A 7,565-nucleotide genomic window follows, 5' to 3' on the forward strand; every position below is an offset into this window, starting at 1 on the left:
GAAAAAAAAAAAAAAAATTAAGTACAGGCTACAAATTAAACAGTGACAGTAATGATAGGCACCTTTGTATTAGTACTGCTTTAATAATACTAATTCTACTGTAATTCCTTCCTTTAATATGATTATGTGGATTATGCAGTGCGTCAGGGAAACCATCTTCTAAAATTTTCCTCTTTTCAAATTTTAATTACTGATAGAAAGAGCAAGTTGGTCATTGCCATTGCATCAGCTGTGACGAGCACGCGTCCTTCCTGTTGGGTACCACAAGGGAGAGTCACTCTGACCCGTCCCTTCCCGGCTTCGCTAGGCCGGTCTCCACGGTCTCCCCAGGGCGTAATCAATTATCCCCTGAATGTGGTGTTCCGTTCTGTCCACTCTCGTTTCACCTGCTGCATGCACTGGGGTTCAGAGCAGAGCTGGGTTACAGAGCCCCTGTTTTGTTCCGGTTTTATCCATTTCAGTTATCAAAACTGTGTTCGCTGCATTAAATAGGCTTGAAAAATTCTCTGTTTTCTGAGCTCTGTAATAATTTTGATAGTATGATTACAGTATTGTGACTGGCAGAAAAAAATCAGTTTAGGGTCACCATATGACCCCGAACTGCTTTGGAGGGGACTCTTGTGCATTTTGTACAGAAATATGGGTTCATTTCAAATTAATGTAAACATTTCTGTGTTTACTTTTAGTGTTTTCTATTTTCTTGTCTTTATTTGTAAAATTATAGAAGCTTGGCTTTTTATTTTTCTTCCTTGTTGCTTGATAACGATAAGATTTAAACTAAAAATTTCTTCCTAATTAAGGTGTTTCAGTATGTTTAATTCCACCCCCCCACCCCAAGATAGAGTGTCACTATCATAGTCCTGATTGGTCTTGAACTTGCAAACCTTCAGCTTCAGATTCCCAAATGTTAAAGTGCTTGTAAGCAGGCACAGGGGCCAGGGATTTGATCCCCGGGCCTGCCATGCCAGCCCCATCCCTGGGGAGTGTTGAGACAGTAATTGAGACTGGGCATGGTGGCATGCACCTGTAATCTCAGCTCTTGGGAGGCTATAAACAGGCAAGTCACTAAGAGTCGGATCTAGTAGTGAGACCCTGAACACCCTGTTGACCCTTCCCTAAAATACCAAAAAAAAAAATTTCCAAATGATAGAAACCATTGCCTACTCTAACTTTACAGGTATTTATGCTATGTTTTTGCTATGTTGCTATGTTGTATAGTTTTAATTCTTATATATTAGATCTTTGATTATTTTGAGTTATTTCTGTACATAAAGTGGGAGCCAAATTGGATGTGGATATCAAATTGCTTCAGGACCATTTCTGTTTTATTTTATTTTCTTTATTTGGTACAGTGTCTCACTACACAGCTTGGACTCATAGTCATCCTCCTGTCTCAGTCTGCCCAGTGCTAGATGTGCCACCATGCCCAGTTTCTAGCCAGCTCAGCATACCAGGATTCTGGGGCTGGCAAGGCTTGTGGTACTAGAGATCAAACCTGGATCCTTGCCCTTGCCAGGCAGGCTCTTAGACCACTGAGCTATCTCCCTAGCCCAGCAGCACCATTTTTTAAAAAATCTCTTCTTTGCATATTGAACTACCTATTGCCTGTCTGGACTGATGAAGGTCTTTCAAAGACACAGAACCAAAAGGACTGTCAGCTATAAACAGAGACAGAGGAGAGGAGATTTATTAGAAGGATTGGCTCAGTGATTACAGAGGCTGAGAAGTCTACGATAGGCATCCTGAACGCGGAGACCCTCAGCTAGCAGCAATGTGGCTCAGTCAGATCCTGGAACCTCAGAACCAGGGAAACAAATGACATCACAATCAGTTTAAAGCAAAAGGCTTAAAGGATCAACTGAGGGAGGGAGCAAGCTGGTGCGCATCTCAGAGTCCAATTGCCTGAAAGCTTGAGTTTCTTGTTTCCAAGGGAAGCAGAATGAAGATATGTTGTAGCACTGCCGGGGAGTGGGGGAGAGAGAGAGAGACAGACAGACAGACAGACAGACAGACAGACAGACAGACAGACAGAGACAGAGACAGAAAGAGACAGAGATTTGTCTTTTCTCCGCTTTTATGTTCTAACCTGGGCACAACTGGCTGCCCTGAGCAAGGGCAGCTCCCCCTGCTCAGCACCACAGCGTGCCCACCTGCACAGGAAATGCGCCCAAAGACGGACTAGAGCCAAAGCTGTACCGGCTTTTCAGGTATTCCTTAATTTAGTCAAGTTGAAAACCGTGAAGCATCACTGCCTCCTTGTTGAAAATCCATGGACTATCAGTGTGCGTACTTCGCTGCCTTCTTTTGCTTTCCTTTCTCAACTCTGGGTTCTCTTTCTATCATTTTATTTTTTTAAGTTGAGTTTAATTTTATTTTGAAGAGTGAAAGCAAAAACAAGAACAAAAATCAGAAACAAAGATGGAAACAGGTTCCCTGAAAGCAAGCGGTAATATTATTTCATTTTTTAATAGTACACGGTGCAGCCACGTGTTTGCAGTCACTGTGCGGAGGGGGCGCACATTCATCACGTGTCCTACCTCCTCTTTGCACCCTTCTGTCCTCCCTTCTCTCCTTCCTCCCTCTACCCACCTCCTGATCTCTTCCTTCTTGTACACTGTGCTGGACTCGCAGTTCTGTTTGTTGATCTATACGTTTATCTTTACGCCAACACTGCACTGTCTGTATTACTGTCATTTTTTAGTAAGATGCGGAATTCTGAAAGCGTGATCCCTCCAACTTGGTTTTCTTTCTGCCCTCCCACGTTGGCTGTTGTGGGCCCGCTTGCATTACATAATACATTTTAGGATCAGCTTGCCAGTTTCTGCAGTGAAGGCAGCTGAATTTCAATGAGGATTTTATCGCATCTGGGATAAATCTAGGGAGAATTTCCATCTTAGCAAGATGAGCAATTATCATTTTTTGCTGTTGAAAATTCAAGACAACAAACTGAGAATATTTTTAGCAGGTCCTGAAGTGGGCCACATACACAACAACTATAAAAGCATAGTAGCAGTCTACATCAAAGTTAACTATTTCTTTAGACAAATAAAATGAACAAAACCAAAAGTATATGCTTATTACCTGGGAAAAACTTTAATTGTAAAAGAACAAAATCTATGAAAACAAAGCAATACAACAACAATACTAAGATGTGGAAAGATAACTGGAAAGTAAGGACAGGCTGCACGTAAGCAGGGGAGGGACTCCTGAGATGAAGTCCAGATTCCTCCTGTATTCAACCTCGTGATTGGTGGAAAGTCATATCGTTTTTCTTGGCTTCATTTGTCCAATGCATACTGTAATGGTATCTGTCACATAAGGGTTTTTTTTAACATTAGGTGAAATAATATTAATGTATCACTTGGTTTTGTTTTAGTGTATTTGGCAAAGGCCTCACTACACAGCTCAGACCCGGAGTGCCTCCCCAGGACTGCAGTTACAGGCATTTGCACCACACCCGGCCTCGGTGGCCCACTCAGTGAGCCCGGGGCAGGGCCAGCGGGCTTGTGATGCTTAGTCAGCCGAGCTGTCGGGCCACGTATCACTTCTGAAACAAGAAAATCATGCAGTGAACACTGAACACTATTATGATTGTTTCTATAAAGACATGAGTTCATCTCAAATCAACAAAGATGTTCAAAATCCCAAAATAAATTTCTTTTACAAATATCATTCTAAACTTCTTTTAAAGCACACAGGTAGAATTGCTCAGAATTATTATTTTTTTAAAGAAGATCAGTTGATAAAAAAAGGTTGTCTTCTAACTGCATCAGAGCATCAATAATTTTAAAAACATTTTAGTTATGGCAATTGACAGATGAGTCAGAATAGACACCATAAAAACAACCAGTAAATTTAAGGATATTTACGATATAAAGGACATCACAAATCTACAAGAAAGGAAGAATTATTTGATAAGTGAAGTTTATACAGCCACCTTACTCTAGGAAGAAGACACAGTTGTAAATATTCAACATTCACAAGAGAAAAATATAAATTCCAGACAGAACAAGGGGCAAGTATAGGGCGGGGGAGATAGCTCACTGGTCTAAGCACCTGCCCAGCAAGCACAAGGTCCTGAGTTCAACCCCCAGTACCACATGCTGCGCTGGCCACCAGGACCAGGCATGTTGGTGCATGCCTGTAATCTCAGTGCTGGGAAGGCTGAAAACATGAGGATCACTACAAGCTTGAGCTGCATAGTCAGATCCTGTACCAATTAAATAAATAAAAGTTATTTTAGAAAAGAAGCAAGTATAACTCCTATTTCATTTTTTAAAAACATAAAATTTCTTTGTGCTGTCAAAATCGAAAGGAAATCATAAAGCATAATAATTAAGCATCACAAATCCAAAAGCAAATAGCTGTATTATTGTTACTAAAACATGAAATATTAATTAATTAATTAAATTTTTAAAAATTAAACCCCTAAGAGGAAATATAAGCAAATGACAAGATAAAACTTACAGAGCCAAAAGTCAGTAAAAGGAGAGGACAAATATTCAGCTCCACTGGTAACCAAAAAAATACAAATTCTAACAGTTAACACTACCCACAATCCTAAATGGCAATTAGTCAGCTAACTAGGCCCAGACTCCCAGTTTTGCAGGCTGTGGAACTGTAGTGGAGTCGCGACATTTCTAGAAACCCCAAGACTGCTGCTCCATGGTCAGCGCAGTCTTCCTCCCTCTTCATGCTGTGTCGCACGGACCCAGTGGCTCACATCGTCCTCTCATCTTGCCATGTCCACTCCCTGATCTTGCATGGAGAGGGATCTAATTCTTTGAGGCAATTACTCCTTTCTTTTTGAGTGAAAAACTGATGTAACTTCAAGTTCAGGTCTTTTCTCTTTCTGCTCAGCCAAGGACATGGCTTGCGAGCTCAAAGACCACTCAGAATGTTCCCCCCAGTGAATCTAACAGTGGATGAAAGCAGAATGAATTAATTAATAAACAAAGAAGGTGTATAACACAAAATGGTGATGTGAGCCCTGAAGAAGGCAAACCAGGAGGATTAGCGAAGCTACCTTGAGCTGCCCCCTCCGGCACAGGGCTGTGTGACAGCAGGCCATGCTTGAGGTTCTCATCACCATTGTCTCTAAACTATGGATGGTACCCTGGTTCTTCTGAAGTCTATCAGGCCCAGTCCTAGGGGGTTATCTCAGTTACTCTTCTCTTGTTGCTGGGACAAATACCCGATACTCAAATTGAAGGAAGGAAAGGTTTATTTAGCTCACAGTTGCTGGAGGTTTCAGTACATACTCAGCTGGCTCCAAGGCAGAGCGGCACATGGCAGAGGGCAGCAGTTTATGGCAGTGGAAGACAGTAAAAGAGCCAGAGTAAATGTGAGGAGTAACAGCAACCATGGCTACAGAGAGCAAGTCTGTCTCTCTGTCTCTCTTAGGTTACATTCAGGCTCTCCACCCCAGGCTGGGTATAGCACTCACACCCACAATCCCAGCAGTACTCGGACCATAATCCCAGCCTTGGATCATAAATTAATTAAACTGTAGAACTGTGACTCAAAAACCATAACACAGGTATTCATTAAATGACCAGATCCAGTCTCTGTGAAAGCAGATATTTCCACATGTAATCAACATACTGTCCCTGGCCACCTATGGCTTTACATTCAGATGCTCAAGAAAATGTTCACAGAGGCAGCCTTGCCCTATTCGCCTGACGCTACAACCGGACCGCCTAATTTGCTGCAAGGATTCAGATCATTGCTGAAACAATCTTTATTTGTGTTGTATTGTTCAGAGAGAAATGAATGTCTATTTTGAGTATTAATCTTCAGTGGTTTCCATGGATACTGATTCACTTAGAGAGGAAGCAGGAAAAAATAAGGGACTTGGAGGCCAGTGAACCTATTCGTGGTTTCTAGGGGTGGAAACCTTAAGGCATGGGGAGGGGAGGCAGTAAACCCGATGACAGTGGGTGCGAATTGGGTTGACAGTGAAGCACTAGTTTCTGCATTTGGGAGAAGGGGAAAGCATGTTTAGTCATTTTTAAAGCCAGTGTAATAGCATCTGAGTTTCTGCTCGAAGGAGGAACCCATTTTCAGTTCAGACCTTAATCAAAGGGTCGCTCCTATTGTGGAAAAGCATAGAAACACACTGTCACCCAGACTCAAACAGGAGGTAGGCAGATGCCAAATGCTCAGGGAGGGGCCTGGCAGGACCTTCTGAAGCAGAGGGAGCACTTCTCCGGAGACATGCATTCTAAGAAAGATGTCTCATACATGTAAAATCTGATTTTTAAACAATTGTATGCAGAAACGGAGGTGCCAGTCTGCCATCTCACATTATGTCAACAGCCAAAGGTACATACCCTGGTGGCTGATACAGGACAAGTCACATGCACAACAGTAAGCATCAGTAGAAACTGGGTGGTAATACCTGAAGAGAAATTGAGGCTACGAGAATAAAACTCTTATCGAAGTCATATTTGGTCATGATTTCACTAGTTCTTCATTCATGAAAACTGAGAAGTCATACAATTAGCTTTTTAATTTTATGTACATTTTATTGTGCATGGTTGCACTTAAGATGACATCCTTATTCCTTTGGTCTGTATTTCCTCATGGATAAGGACAAAGCAGGAATGACAAGTGATGATGGCTCATACACTGGGGTGGGAGAGATCCAAATCAAAGGAACAGCACTCTTAATCATATTTTTGATAACCATTTAGAGTTAGACAAGTTTGAGGTATACAGGTATCAAAGCAGGATGTTACTACCACTCCCACTGCTGATGTAGAGGGCGTGGCCTATCCAGGCGGACTTCTACCTTCCTTAGCCAGTCAGCTATCCAGTCAGTCAGCAGTAGCCCTGAAGGCTTCACAAGGAGTCTGTTCCACCACAACAGCAAGTCCACCGGACTGCACGCCGCAAAGAGTGAGGAGGAGAGTAAGGGCTGCATCTCCTTTCACTTCTCAAACCCACCAGCCAGTAAGACCTCTGACTGCCTTGGGAGGAGGGTGGAGAACAGTCAAGACTACTAGCCTAGTGGCTTCAACAGCTCAGTAGTTAACCATTACCCCCCACACTCTACACACACACACACACACACACACACACACACACACACACACACCTCATAATGGTAGAGTCCAAAGATAAGAGTAAATGAGATTTTTCAGGAAAGCCACCTTTCATGGTACTGAGAGCTGAATTCCCAGTACTTTGACACTGATTAAAGTTCCACGTGCTTTAAGGCCAAGCTCTTGCCATATATTATGTTGAATTTCCCCCAAAATGCCTTCTTGTGCCTTGTAGTCAGAGGGGACTACAAGGTCCTGGTTTCTTCTGCACTTTCTCTTTTGTTTCCTGGACATGAGGTAAATGGTTTTGCTTCACCTCTCACTCCTGCTGTGATGTGCTCAAAGCATTGGGGCCTTGAAGCAGGACAGTCCCACAATACTCCTACTCAGGTCAACAATTTCTGACACTGCCAGTCAAGCAGAAGACCCAATTCGATTATGGGCTACTGGACTCTTTTAGAATATTTTGTGAGTTTACACACCTATAATATTCAAATAACAAAACTTAACAAAAAAAAA

This window comes from Octodon degus, unplaced genomic scaffold (assembly GCF_000260255.1).
Source record: "Octodon degus isolate 3935 unplaced genomic scaffold, OctDeg1.0 scaffold00006, whole genome shotgun sequence".
Taxonomy (NCBI): domain Eukaryota; kingdom Metazoa; phylum Chordata; class Mammalia; order Rodentia; family Octodontidae; genus Octodon; species Octodon degus.